Source organism: Acomys minous, assembly GCF_964271855.1.
Source record: "Acomys minous genome assembly, chromosome: 7".
Taxonomy (NCBI): Eukaryota; Metazoa; Chordata; class Mammalia; order Rodentia; family Muridae; genus Acomys; species Acomys minous.
This window is the reverse complement of record NC_140488.1, coordinates 103224948-103238631: the sequence shown is the minus strand read 5'-3', so window position 1 is coordinate 103238631 and position 13684 is coordinate 103224948. Positions and strand designations below refer to the sequence as shown.

General features: G+C 41.0%; 1 protein-coding gene across 21 annotated transcripts in view; it reads left to right on the top strand.

Annotated features, from left to right (window-relative positions):
- HUWE1 (HECT, UBA and WWE domain containing E3 ubiquitin protein ligase 1) overlaps nt 1-13684 on the top strand; it is a 128984-nt gene that overhangs the window by 6969 nt on the left and 108331 nt on the right. Inside the window, exon 4 of one of the 21 annotated variants that reach the window (XM_084789998.1) lies at nt 10855-10989. The exons of 19 other annotated variants lie outside the window; for them this stretch is intronic. The gene's annotated coding sequence lies outside the window, so the exon portion shown is untranslated. Of the gene's footprint in view, nt 1-6975; nt 7061-10854; nt 10990-13684 lie in introns of all 21 variants that reach the window. One more of the 21 variants, XM_084789999.1, reaches the window with a different exon arrangement.

The window sequence follows — 13684 nt, the reverse complement described above, 5'->3', positions numbered from 1 at the left end:
AGAAATTGAAATTTAAAAGTAAAAAATAGGCTAGTTTTAAATTTTTGCTGATACTTTATATATAGTTTGTTTGACTCTGGATCCAGAGAACAGTCTATTTACCAAATAGTTTATATAAACCTTAAGTCTAGTTTAATCTTCAGATTATTTTTTTTCCAATTTCTTTTTTAAATTGTCTCGCATTTTCCTCACATTTGAAAATTACAGGCAGCCGGGTGTGAGCCAGGCAGAGGCAGGTGAGTCACTGTGAGTTTGAGGCCAGCCTGGCCTACAAAGCGAGTCCAGGACAGCCAAGGCTGATACAGAGAAACCCTGTCTCGAAAAACCTAAAAAAAATGGAAAGAAAAGAAAACAAAGAAAATTACAGTCAACAGTGATACCTAACCCGTTCTTGTTAAAGACCCTAGAGAACCTATTATAATGGCGCAGTGGTAGTAATCCCTTACATTCTAGTTGGAGTCCTATACTGCTGGCCTAGTCGCTATACTGAGACAGCTAGTCATGGGTTCCTTTTATTGTGGCAGTCTGATTTTTTTTTTTTTTGAGACAGGGTTTCTCTGTGCAGCCTTGGCTGTCCTGGGCTCGCTTTGTAGACCAGGCTGGCCTCGAACTCAACAGTGATCTGCTTCCTGAGTGCTGGGATTAGACAGTCTGATTTGATACTTGATTTTAGTCCCATGTCCTGGTTTCCACATGAAATACAGGCCTTCTGGAAGGAAAAGCTAATGTTTTCTAGATAATGACCTGATTGTGTTGGGGTTTTCTTCACGAGTATTTGCAATATTCTAAGATCGTTTGGTTGTTATTATGCTGTTAAAATGCTCTTTTATTTTGGTGTTATACTAGCTTCTCTGACCCAGAATTTAACTATTAAGAACCAGTTGATGAATGGTCACTCAGTTATTGAAATCCAAATAATAATTTCGAGAGCTTTGTTACTTTCAGCTTTTACACTGTTTGTTGGATGATTGTCCTAGGGTTGTATATTTTTCACTTAAAAATCATTTTCCCCAGCATACATTCATGTAAAGTTTGTTTCTCCCTCCTGCCTCCCCACCCTTTAGTGTTGTTTTTTGTTTGTGCAATGTTATCCATTCTGAATCTGTACTGTGTTCTTTCTATGTTCAAAACCAGAAAATGAGAGGCACAGCCTCCAGCCAGTCTTTAACTCATACACAAATGTAAGCAAAGCAAGTGTTCTTGTGTCTGTCTTTAAAATATTAGGAACTGCAAGTAAAGCCGGGTGTGGGGGCTCATTACTTACTTTAATCCCAGCACTTGGGAGGCAGAGGCAGGAGGATCGTAAGTTCAAGGCGAGCCTGGTCTACAAAGTGAGTCCAGAACAGCCAAGGCTACACGGAGAAACCCTGTGTCAAAACAAAACAAAACAAAACAAAACAAAAAAGTCATTGTGCTAAAGGTGATAAACTCATAGCAGTCTGTCTGCATTTAGCAACCTTTTTGGTTTTTTAGAATTATTTCTTTTATATGTATGAGTATTTGGCCTCATGCATGTATGTGCACTATGTATGTGCTTCATACATAGCGTGGTCAGAAAAGTGTATTAGATCTCCTGAAACTGAAATTCCATATGGTTGTGTGCCACCATATGTGTGCTGGGAACCAAACCTGGGTCCTCTGAAAAAGCAACAAATATTCTTTTTTTTTTTTTTGGCAACAAGTTCTCTTTACTGGTAAGCTATTTCTACAGCCCCCAAATCTTAATTTTAAATCATGAAAAGAATTTAAATCCTGGCCAAGTGTGGTGGCACACATCTTTAATCCCAGCATTCTGGAGGCAGGAAACAGAGGCAGGTATGTCTCTCTAAAGTCAGCCTGGTCTACAAAGAGTTCCAGGACAGCCAAGGGCTCTTCCAGAGAAACCCTGTCTCGAAAAAAGTCAAATCAAATCAAATAAGTCCCCCTTCTACTCCTTACTTTTAGTGCCTTTTATTTACCACTCTTGAAAAGGTAAAACTGCTTTCAACACTTAAAATTATATGGAAAAGTCTCTAAGTTGTAAAAAAAAAATTATCATGTATCTAGTTCAGTCAACTGAATCACATCTACAACTTCCATTTGATAGTACCTCATAAAAGTGAAACAAATTCAAACATCTGTGAAACTACTTTGTCACCACTATGATTTTAAAAGAAAAACTCTTTAAGGAAACTCAAAGTTGAAAATTACCAGGTTAACACCTCTAACAAACTTCTTTTACTCAAGAGAGCCACTCCTTCATTGAAAGCATTTCTGTAACAAGAAAACCAAGATGGTCAACGAGTACAGCAAGTTTAACCAACTCAACCTCTATGACACATCAACTAAGAAGCTTCCAGAGAATCTTAAGAGCTGACTTATCCATGACATTAACATATATAAACATTTGGTAACCAGTCATTGAAGAAAGGGGTCAAAAAAACAATACAAGAGGGCGGGGCGATGGTGGTGCCTTTAATCCCAGCACCACCACAGGCAGGTGGATCGCTGTGAGTTTGAGGTCAGCCTGGTCTACAAAGTGAGTCCAGGACAGCCAAGGCTAACACAAAGAGAACCCGTCTCGAGAAAAAAGGAAAAAAAAAAAAAGCCAAAACAATACAACAAGAAAATCCTCAGAGCATAAGCACTTGTGAACTGTCTGCCCTGGGTCTACTAGTAAGACCACTGCAAAGCAGCCCAACATGGTCACAGCTACACAACAGATTTAACAACTTAATCTTATTCCATGAGAAGCAATGTGGAATGTGTGAAGGGCAAATATTTCAAAGCAGCCAAGTTTGGCATTTCAATGATACTTTGAACTGGTGTTTAAAAATACACAACAAAAGAGGAATTAAAAAGCCAACACTGTTTTCATTGTGAACTTCCAGTGTTAGGAAGGGGGTGATTTAAATATTGGAATGCCCACTGTGCACAATTCTTCTGTATCAGTTATCCTAGTTTCACACAAACTTGGGTTTGAGTCTAAGTGATTTTCTTTCTGAAGTGTAAATATTTAATCACTATATCCAACATGCTCATTTTTTAATGTTGCTGGACTCCCCAAGAAATCCTTTATTTAATATTTAATTTTTAAATAAAAACTTATTCCTCCAATAATGAACTCAGAGCTGAAACATCTGAACTCCTGCCTGGTGAGTTATAATTGTTTCTATCTAAATAACTTCAAAATGTTTTGTTCCTATGGCTTTTCCACTTTCTGCGCTTTTTCCTTGCAATGCTTTTTGTTTGTTTGAGACAGGGGTTAAAGGTGTGCTCCACCTTTAAGGATTTAAGTCCTTATGATTAAGTTAGATATTGTATTTGGTGAGTGCTTGCATTTTAGAACAGTTTTTAAAGCTAGCTTTCATGGTGGTTATTTGCCTGTCTATTTTATTGAGGCCTTTTCTATTTTGTACTGGTGTTTTTCCATATTTCTTTCCCCCATATCCCAAGCTGACTTTGCATGTTTGTGCACAGGTGATTCTCTTGTTTTAGCCCTCAGTAGCTGAGTGTATATGGATGTGCCAATGCTGGAAGCTTTCCTTTCACAGTTTGTTGTTACAACATTCTACGAATTGAATTTTTAGTGGTGGAAAGACTTTTCTGTACAATGATGAAGAGTATTTTCTCAGTTATCCGTTGTATCATCTTGTACAAAATAACCTCTTCATGCTGTAGTGTAAGTTCCTCTATAAAGTAGGGATTATTATCTGTCAGCACATAGGATTTTGGATATGTTGAACTTAGTTAATGCATGAATCATACTTAAAACAGCTCTGAAACTTTAGGGGTTTATTAAAGGTTTGTTTAGCAGGTTTATTAAAGCAGATTACTGCACCCCCAATTTCTGATTCCATAATTTGAGGGATAATAGATTCTTCATTTGTAGGTTTCCAGGTAATAGTGGTGTTAATGCTTAGAAGAAGCACTAGCATATATTTATAGTTGGTTCAGAATGTTAACAATTACTGTTTCTAGATAGTGAAGCACTTAACTCTTTAGTATCACCTTCAGCTAAAATATATAAATTCTTGGAGAATTTCACATGTGTATACAGTCATTTTGGTCATTAACCATCTCACTTCCTGTCCCATCTTCAGTGTCCATTCTTTTTTTTTTTAAATGAGTTTGTCGATTGTTCATATGTGCCTAGGACTGGAGCCATTCACTGGAACATGTGCAACTTATCAGTTGCCACTTTGTCAAAGAAAAATTACCCTCCCTTCTCCAATAGCCAGCAGCTACCAGTAGCTCCTTACTTAGGAGATAGGCCTTGGATGTCCCTCCCTTGTCCATGCTGATAGCCTTGGCTGTCCTGCCTCTACCTCCCAAGTGCTGGGATTAAAGGTGTGTGCCACTACACCAGGTTTCCATGCTGGATTTTTTTTTAGGGGGGTGGTTTGAGACATGGTTTCTCTGTGTAGCCTTGGGTGTCCTGGACTCTTTGTAGACCAGGCCTTTACTTTAATTCCTGCATTTGGGTGGCAGAGGCAGGTAGGATCTCTGTAAACTAAAGGCCAGCCCTATCTACATAGTGAGTTCCAGGACAGCCAGGGCTAAGTAGAGAGCCCTGTCTCAAAACCAAACCAACCAATGAACCAAATTAACAAACAAAAAACAAAAACAGGGAAAGAGTTAGTACTGTGAGGATGGTCTCTTGTTGAACTCTCATCTCTTCCAGATGCAAAACTCTAGATTGCTGAAGTAATATGAGTTTGGTTATTAAACTTAATAGGTTATGATTTTTTCCTCCTCCTCCTTCTTTTTTGGTTTTTCAAGACAAGGTTTCTCTGTGTAGCCTTGGATGTCCTAGACTCCCTTTGTAAACCAGGCTGGCCTGGAACCCACAGTGATCTGCCTGCCTCTGCCTCCTTAGTACTGGGATTAAGGGCATGTACCACCACGCCCAGCCCATGCTGGAGTTTTGATTGTTTTGACCCAGTACTATCTTTTTCAGCTTCTGGTGAGCAGATGGCCTGGGTCCCATGTCCTGCAGGCTGGTCTAGACAAAAATCCCAAGTGCCCCTTTTGATCAGGGAAAGCTGAGCGTTTTAGGGTGAGGACCCCATCACCTGGGCAGTAGGCCAGGTTCCCAGTCTCACTGGTCATCAGCCCCCAGATAGCAGCAGTGGTGGAGCATGCCCCAGCATTTGCAAAAGCAGCTACACCATTGCTGCCTGCCCACTGGGTATCCTTCTCCCTGCTGCCTGCACCCCTAATAAATGGAGTCTCAGATGGTATAGTGGACAAATGGTGATCCTGCCTTTATAAACCTTCAACAGTGGAGGCAGGTTTTGAGGGTGAATGTTTCTGATTCTCTGGGCTAAGGGTGCCAGGATACTTGATCAACATACAGTGGTACAGTGCCTCATTTTCAGTCAGCAACACAGGACCCTATCACAAGAAGGAAAAAATGGTATACATACATACTATGTATGAGGGGATGACTTCTAGGTACAATTAAAGATCATTCGCTGGAGGCTAGGAGCTGCTCAGCATAGGGTGGGGCACTTTCAGGAATTCTCTGTGTTTGCTGATCAAGTTTTCCTTATCAGGAAAGGGTCGAGCTTGTTATCTTCCTGAGGGCTGTGTGACTTTCCCTACAAGATCTGGGGTTTCTAGAGCAGGTGGAGTGAGAACATGGCTGAGAAAAGGGAGTCCACCAACATAGACTGAACACAAATGGCTATCTGGAGAAGCCAGACTTCAACATTATCCAGCAGAGTCCACACTGTATATACAGGTAATCACAGCTGCTGTGAGTTTATGAATGCAGTGGTCAAGCTATGTCCAGAACACATTATTTTACAGCATTCCTTCCTATCCTCTGCCTTTACATCTTTCTGCATCCTCTTCCTAAATATTTCCTGAGCCTTTCAGGCCCATTTAGCCCTGAACATTTATTCTTAGTTTGCACCAACTATTGGTCACTACAAAAAGAAGCTTCTTAAGATTGACAGCAGTTTATGTAGTATTGTCTTTAACTAAAAGCAGTTTTGAAGCTGGACATGGTGGTGCACATCTTTAATCCCAGCAGAGATTAATCCCAGAGACTGGTGGATTGCTGTGAGTTTGAGGCCAGCCTGATCTACAAACAGAGTTGAAGGACAGCCAGACCTAAAACAGAAACCAAAAAACTAAACTCCTCCCCTCCCCCCAAAAAATCCTCTGTTGCAGGGATTTTCAAAATGCAGTCCCTGATCAGTGTTCTATTTCCTGCACATTGGCATCTGGGTCCAGTGGTGTGATAGATTCAGGTTCATTACCTTTTACCAACATTGAAGGGTATGTGCTCTTTTACAACATTGTGTTTTGATGATGGGAATTTTTTTATTTCATTAATTAGTATCTAGCATTTTTGATATCTGGCACTATTATATTTTTCCTTATTTTTTACTTGGTTACCTAGAGGCACAGTTGATTGATGTAAAAAGGGCAAAAGGAACAGTCTTTTTTGTTTGCTTGTTTTTTTAAGAGTTGAGGACTGAAACCAGGGCCTTGCACTTGCTTGGCAAGCACTCTACCACTGAGCTAAATTCCAAAACTCAGCTTTTTGGGGGGGGGGGGATTTGTTGTTGTTGTTGTTTTTAAATGAAACAGGGTTTCTCTGTGTAGCCTTGGCCATCCTAGACTCTCCTTGTAGGTCAGGCTGGCCTGGAACTCAAGGATCCGCCTGTCTCTGCCTATCAAGTGCTGGGATTAAAGACGTACCACCACGCCCAACAACACTCAGTTTTTTTACATTAAAAAAATAAGTGTGCTTGTGTGTGTAAGTCATGGACTAGCTTCAAGTGTCATCCCTCTGCTGCTTACTCACATTTATCTCTTTTTGTTGGTTTGAGATAGAATATTCTCTGCTTTCCCAGTGTTGAGATTATAAGCACACCACACCCAGTGTTTTGCTTTAAATGTGACTTATGGAACTCAGGTCTTAGTGCTTGCAGGTATGCATATTTTTGACTGAGCTGCCTTCTCAGTGCCTTTTCTTTTTAGGTCTGGCCTAGAATTCACATGTAGCCCAGACTGGCTTTAAGCTTACAACTGTCCTACTTTTGACTCCTGAGTGCGGGGATTACAGGTATGATCCCACACTCAATTTTTCTTTCTTTCTCCTCCCCTCTTTTCTCTCTCTCTCTCTCTGTGTATGTGTGCGCGCACGCGTGTGTGTATTTTTTGTTTCAAGACAGGATCTCTCTGTGTAGCCTTGGCTGTCCTGGACTTGCTTTGTAGACCAGGTTGGCCTCAAACTCACAGCGACCTGCCTGCCTCTGCCCCAGAGTGCTGGGATTAAAGGTGCACGCCACCACACCTGGCTGCCTATTTTATTTATTTATTTATTTACTTACTTACTTACTTACTTATTTATTTATTTTGAGACAGGGCTTCTCTGTGTATCCTTGGCTTGGCTGTCCTGGACTCGCTTTGTAGACCAGGTTGGCCTCGAACTCAGAGCGATCCATCTGCCTCTGCCTCCCGAGTGCTGGGATTAAAGGTGTGCCACCACACCCACCCTGATCTATTTTTAAACATAGCTTTATTTTAAAGAATTGTTTAGCCGGGGGTGGTGGCACACACCTTTAATCCCAGCACTCAGGAGGCAGAGGCAGGCGGATCACTGTGAGTTCGAGGCCAGCCTGGTCTACAAAGAGAGTCCAGGACAGTCAAGGCTACACAGAGAAACCCTGTCTCAACAAAACAAAACAAAACAAAACAAAAACAATGTTTTTGTGTTTAGTGTATGCTATATGCAGATGCCCATGGAGGCCACAAAAGGGTAACAGATCCTTTGGAGCTATAGCTACAAGCCATTGTGGTTCTTGAAACCAAACTCCTGTTCTCTTGAAGAGCAGGAAGTTCTCTTTTTGTTTTTTTGTTTTTTGTTTTTCAAGACAGGGTTTCTCTGTGTAGCCTCGGTTGTCCTGGGCTCACTTTGTAGACCAGGCTGGCCTCGAACTCACAATGATCCATCTGCCTCTGCCTCCCAAGTGCTGGGATTAAAGGCGTGCGCCACCATGCCCGGCTGGAAGTTCTCTTAATCATTGAGCCACCTCTGTAGCACAACGCTTGATAAAATGGTTTGGTTTCCTGGTAGCTTCAGAAGGTTATGTAAACAGTATTCATGGATATAAACATTCCTTTTAGTTTTTGTTTTTTGAGTCAAAGTTTTTCTATGTAGCCTTGGCTGTCCTGGACTAGCTTTGTAGACTGGGTTGGCCTCGAACTCAACAGATACCTGCCTCTGGCTTCTTGAGTGATGGGATTAAAGACGAGGACCACTTTGCCTGGCTGGATATAAACATTCTTGAGGCTAATCTTTTTGGGATTTGGGAGACAAGCCTGTCTTTTTCTCCTGAGTGCTGGGATTAAAGGCCTATGCCACAACTATCTGGCTGAAACTAATGCTTTGAAGTTCAAATTGTACATCTTGTAGCTGAGGATTCTAATATGAAGTTGGTTCCTGATTCTTCTTGGCACAAACCCTAGTGGTCTTTTAATTTTTCTCGAAGACGGGGTTTCTTTGCGTATCCTTGACTGTCCTGGACTCACTCTGTAGACCAGGTTGGCCTCGAACTCACAGCGATCCGCCTGCCCCTGCCTCCCGAGTCCTGGGATTAAAGGCGTGTGCCACTACAGCCAGGCTTCAAACCCTAGTAGTTTTAGGGTAGTTTCCTTTCTATTGGTATGTCTGCCCTAGAGCTGGAATCAGCTAGTGTGATAAGACAAAGGGTTAAAGGAAATTTTATCTTTGCCATGGTAGTGCTGAGCTTTTAACAAGTCTCCATATTTTCTTTTCACTTTATATTCCCAATTTGCTTCCCCCCAGACAGGGTTTCTCTGTGTAGCCTTGACTGTCCTGGTCTCACTTTGTAGACCAGGCTGGCCTCGAACTCACAGAGATCCACCTGCCTCTGCCTCCCGAGTGCTGGGATTAAAGGCGTGCGCCACCACACCTGGCCCTCTGTTGTTCGTTTTTGAAGTAATAGAAGGTTTTCATTTTCAATCTTGAATCTTCCTTTACTTCATTTAGTTGAGTAAGCATAGACTTCTTAATTTTTGTGTGCTTCCTCAGCCTTGAAGACTGCTGATAATGGTAGCCAGTGTGATGGCACATGCCTCTAATCCCCGAAGAGGCAGATGGATATCTTGAGTTGGAGGCCAGCCTGGTCTAAAAAGTGACTCTAGGACAGGCAGAGCTGTTACATAGAGAAACCCTGTCTTGAAAAACAAAACAAAAAGACTGCTGCTGATAGGTTGAAAAGCTGCAATTGTCTTCTATGAATCCGAGATGGTAGTAACAAGCTTTGGGCCAAAGATTCTAGTTCACAGTGACACATGGCATTGCTATTTCAGTACTAGCCTCCAGTCTTTGGATAAATCTAGAATCTGGTCTGAGGACTTTGTCTTGTTTTTTAAACTGCGTTCTTCTTACTTTCTCCCTTCCCTATTCTTACCCTCTGTTCTCCCTAAAATTCATATGCATATAGAGACCAATGTCCAGCTTTTGTTAATCAAGTATATAAAGAAACATTAGTATACAGATTGATATTTGAATGGACCGAGGATATTTTATTAAATTTGTTACCTATAAAATGCTTATCAAAAATCCTGTACTCGGTTGTATATGTCTTTTTTCTATAAAATTTTAAAATGTGTTTCATAGGTTGCATTGATTTTTGTTGTTGTTGTTACTTTTTTGTTTTTCGAGTCAGGGTCTCTCTGTGTAGCCTTGGCTGTCCTGGATTCACTTTGTAGACCAGGCTGGCCTCGAACTCTGTCTGCCTCAGGAGTGCTGGGGTTAAAGGCCTGGCCAGTTGCATTGATTTTAAGTACCATAATAAATTTTAAAACACTGCAATTATAGAGTGCTCTATAAAGATAAGGCCTCAGACTCACCTTCCTCTGCTTCCAAAAAGTTGGGATTAAAGCTGTCTACTACTACTGCCTGGTGGCAATTTTAGCTTTAACGTGTGTGTGTCTTAGTCTATGGTACCTTTCACATACCAATAGAAATTGAATACTCTGGTCAATGTCTGGATACACAAAACAACTAATCTAAGGCATTTTGTCTTAAGAAATACTGTTTTAAATTTGGTACCTGTTAATTTTATTCACTGGTCTTTTTTTTTCTGTAACAAAAACAATTACAAATGAAGATTGATTACAAGTGAATACATGACTTAAAGAAAAATTGTAAGGGTCTGAAAAGCATGAAGCATAAATGAAAGTATCTTTTTATACCATCTAGACACAAATTCCTAATACTATAATATTTATTTATTTGTTGAGTTTTATGCAATGTATTTTTATCATTTACTCACTCAACTTCTCCAAAATTCACCCTCACCTCCCTACCCACTTAACTTGAAGTGTTTTTTTTTTCTCTAAAACTCATTGAGCTTAATTTATGTTTCCCAGCTACTCTTGGGAGTGGGGTCTATCCTAGAGTGCTGTCAACCTCCCCACCAGTAAAGAAAACTGACTCTCCCAGCAGCTATCAAATGCCAATAGCTTCTCAGTTCATGGTGATTTGATGCTTAGCTACCACTCTCCATTCTGGGATTTTTGTCTGGCTTGAGCTTGCACAGGTCTTATGCATGCTATCTTTTTAAATCACTGAGTTCCTATGTGCAACTACCCTGTTAGGTTGGGTTTTTCTTTTGTTTTTCAACTTCTCTACCCTGTGGTAGATATTTTCTCATTAATAGTCAAGGGAAGTAGAGGAGATTCCCAGCAAGAGATTAGGGAAAACATTCTAATATTTGCTATTCAAAACTGATCATGTTAACATAATGAAAGGCTAAATGATTTTCTACCCACAACTGTCATTGGGACTATAGGGATTCTTAGTTATGTTGGCCTTTTTTTTCCCAGACAGGGTTTTCCTCTGTGTAGCCTTGGCTGTCCGGACTCACTTTGTAGACCAGTGATCCAGCTGCCTCTCCCTTCCAAGTGCTAGGATTAAAGGTGTGCACCACTACACCTGGCTGTGTTGGCTGTTTTTCAAAGGTGAGTTTTGCTATATAGTCCAGACTGACCTTAAAGACAATATCCTCCTGTCCTGGTACTGTTTTTTGTTTGTTTGTTTTTTTTAAATAAAAAGGCAAGGCTTCTCTGCATGGCCCTGGCTGTCTTGTAATAATAAACTAGGCTGGCAGGCCTTGAACTCACAGAGGTCTGCCTATTTCTGTGTGCTGGGATTAAAGTCTATGGTACTATGCCACAAGCTTGCCCTTAAACTTTAATATAGAAACTATCTAAAGGTCTTACTAGAATGCAGATTCTGGTTCTTCAGTTTCAAGTGGGCTTGGAAGTTCTCTGATTTCTAGTAAATCCCAGGTGATGTCAGTGCTGTTGATCCTTGGAGCATACTGAGTAGAAACGATTATCTACCCATACACTGAAGTTCTGTTGAGTACTATTTGAGAACTGCAGGTGTCCTCTGTTGTCAACCTGATTGTCATTCTCTTAGAGGGGAGGTGGGAGGGGAGAGAGGGGGGGGAGGGAGAGAGGTGTGTGTGTGTGTGTGTGTGTGTGTGTGCAGGCCTGTGTAAGTCAGAGAATAACTTTTCAGAAATTGTTGCCTTTTACTTTGTTTTTTATTTTAAGGCAGGATCTGCTTGCCACTGTGCTGCATATTCCAGCTAGTAGGCAATTCTCCTTTCTCTGCCTCCCTCCCTCCCTCTGAGCAGAAGTGCTGGGATTAAAAAAAAATTACTGCTCATACCTTTTTGTGGGTTTGCGGGATCTGGACTCAGGCTATCAAGCTTCTGTTACAAACAATTTTATTTACTGAGCCATCTCTCCAGCCCTTTCCACCATGTATTTTAGTTGTACACACTTGTACTTGATGTGAACTACAAAAACAAGAAATGTGAACTGAAAAAACACAGATGATTAATTAAATTTGTTTTGGGGTATTTTGAGACAGGGTTTCTCTGTGTAATAGCCCTGGCTTTCCTGGAACTAACTCTCTTTGTAGACCAGGCTAGCCTCCCAACAACTCAAAGAAATCACAGAGATGCCTCTGACCCCCAAAGCATGCACCACCACACCCAAAGTGAAAGTAGTGTTCCTCCCTCCCTCCTTCCCTTCCTTCCTTCTTTCGTTCCTCCCTTTTCTCTTTTTTTCCTTCCTTCCTTTTATTTTCTTTTCTGTCTTTTCCTTTTCCTTCTCTCTTTCTTTTTGAGACAGGGTTTCTCTGTGTAGCCTTGGCTGTCCTGGCTTTGTAGACCAGGCTGGCCATGAACTCATAGCCATCCGCCTGCCTCTGCCTCCCTGATTACAGGGATTACAGGCCTGTGCCACCATACCCAGCTTCATCCATTTTCTTTTCTTTCCTTTCTTCCTTCCTTTCCTTCCAAAACTTTATTAATTATATGTATATGAGTGCTCTGTTTTCATGCACAACAGAAGTAAACAAGATTCCATTACAAATGGTTGTGAGCCACCATGTGATTGGTGAGAATTGAACTCAGGACTTCTGAAGTCAGTGCTCTTAACCACTGAGCCATCTCTCTAGCCCATCATCCATTTTCGTAATTCTTCTCAGCCAAACTTTAAGAACTACTACTTTAAGTAGAGAGGTTGTTTGGTACTTATGATTATGCTCTGACCCAACAAAAGCAGCAAAACATTTCCAGAAATTTGTTCCAAAGCTAGCTTCTTCTTTGTTGGAGATTTTATGTAATGGAGTTTTCATTTGTTTGGCCTCTAAGATCTAGAATCCATTCCCCAGTTACTGTTCCCTTTATCAGTGACAGTGTACAATAGTTACATCTTAATCTGTCAAGACTTGTTATTGCTAACAAGACATGGTGCTGATTTTTCTTTGGGACCTTAGTTTTCTTTGGACCACCCGCCTTTGGCTCCCAAGTGCTGGGATTAAAGGCGTGTACTACCACACCTGGCTTTGGCTTTAAAAAACCAAAAACCAAAAACTTTCTCTACAGCGTTTTTCCCCAGAATACTGTATAATTAGAGTAGTGTGGTATGTTTATAGCTGGTTTTTCAGATTGACCTTTGTTTTTTAGATAGTCTCACTATCTAGCTCTGACTGTCCTGGAACTCACTCTGTAGACCAGACTGGCCTCACAGAGATCCACTTGCTTCTACTTCTTATGTATGAGGTTAGTGGGGGAGAGTGGGCCCCTTTACTTCTGGCTGTTTAATTTCTAAGGGTATTTGTGGCTATACCAATCTCAATCAACAGCAGACTCAGCCAGCAGCCTGTTCCAAGCAGCTGCACCCCTAAGCAATTCTCAGTCGGCCTGCTCCAAACCCACCACACTGTCTCTGGTCTCTTCAAACTGTTACATGCTACATGCCAACACTACACGACACACTGTCTCTGAGCTCTCATTTATATCCTCAGAGCACTAGACCTCACCCCTTTCCATGTCACACTTAAGGCCTTAGCAGGTGGCAAAAGTCACACCCCACGTGCCGAGACAACAGCTATGTTCAAACTAAAGCTCAAACTGAACTCTTATACTTGGGAATAAAACAAAACCCAACTAGTTTACAAAGAAACCAAAACTTCAATTATACTAACTGGTAAATGCACAAGGTGAAAGAAAGATAGGATTTTTGTGACTGTTCTTTCAGTCTCTATTTCATTAATTTCTTCCCTATCTTTATTATTTCTTGACATTTATTGGCTTTGGGATTGGCATTTTTTTGAGAGCCTTGATATGCTTCATTA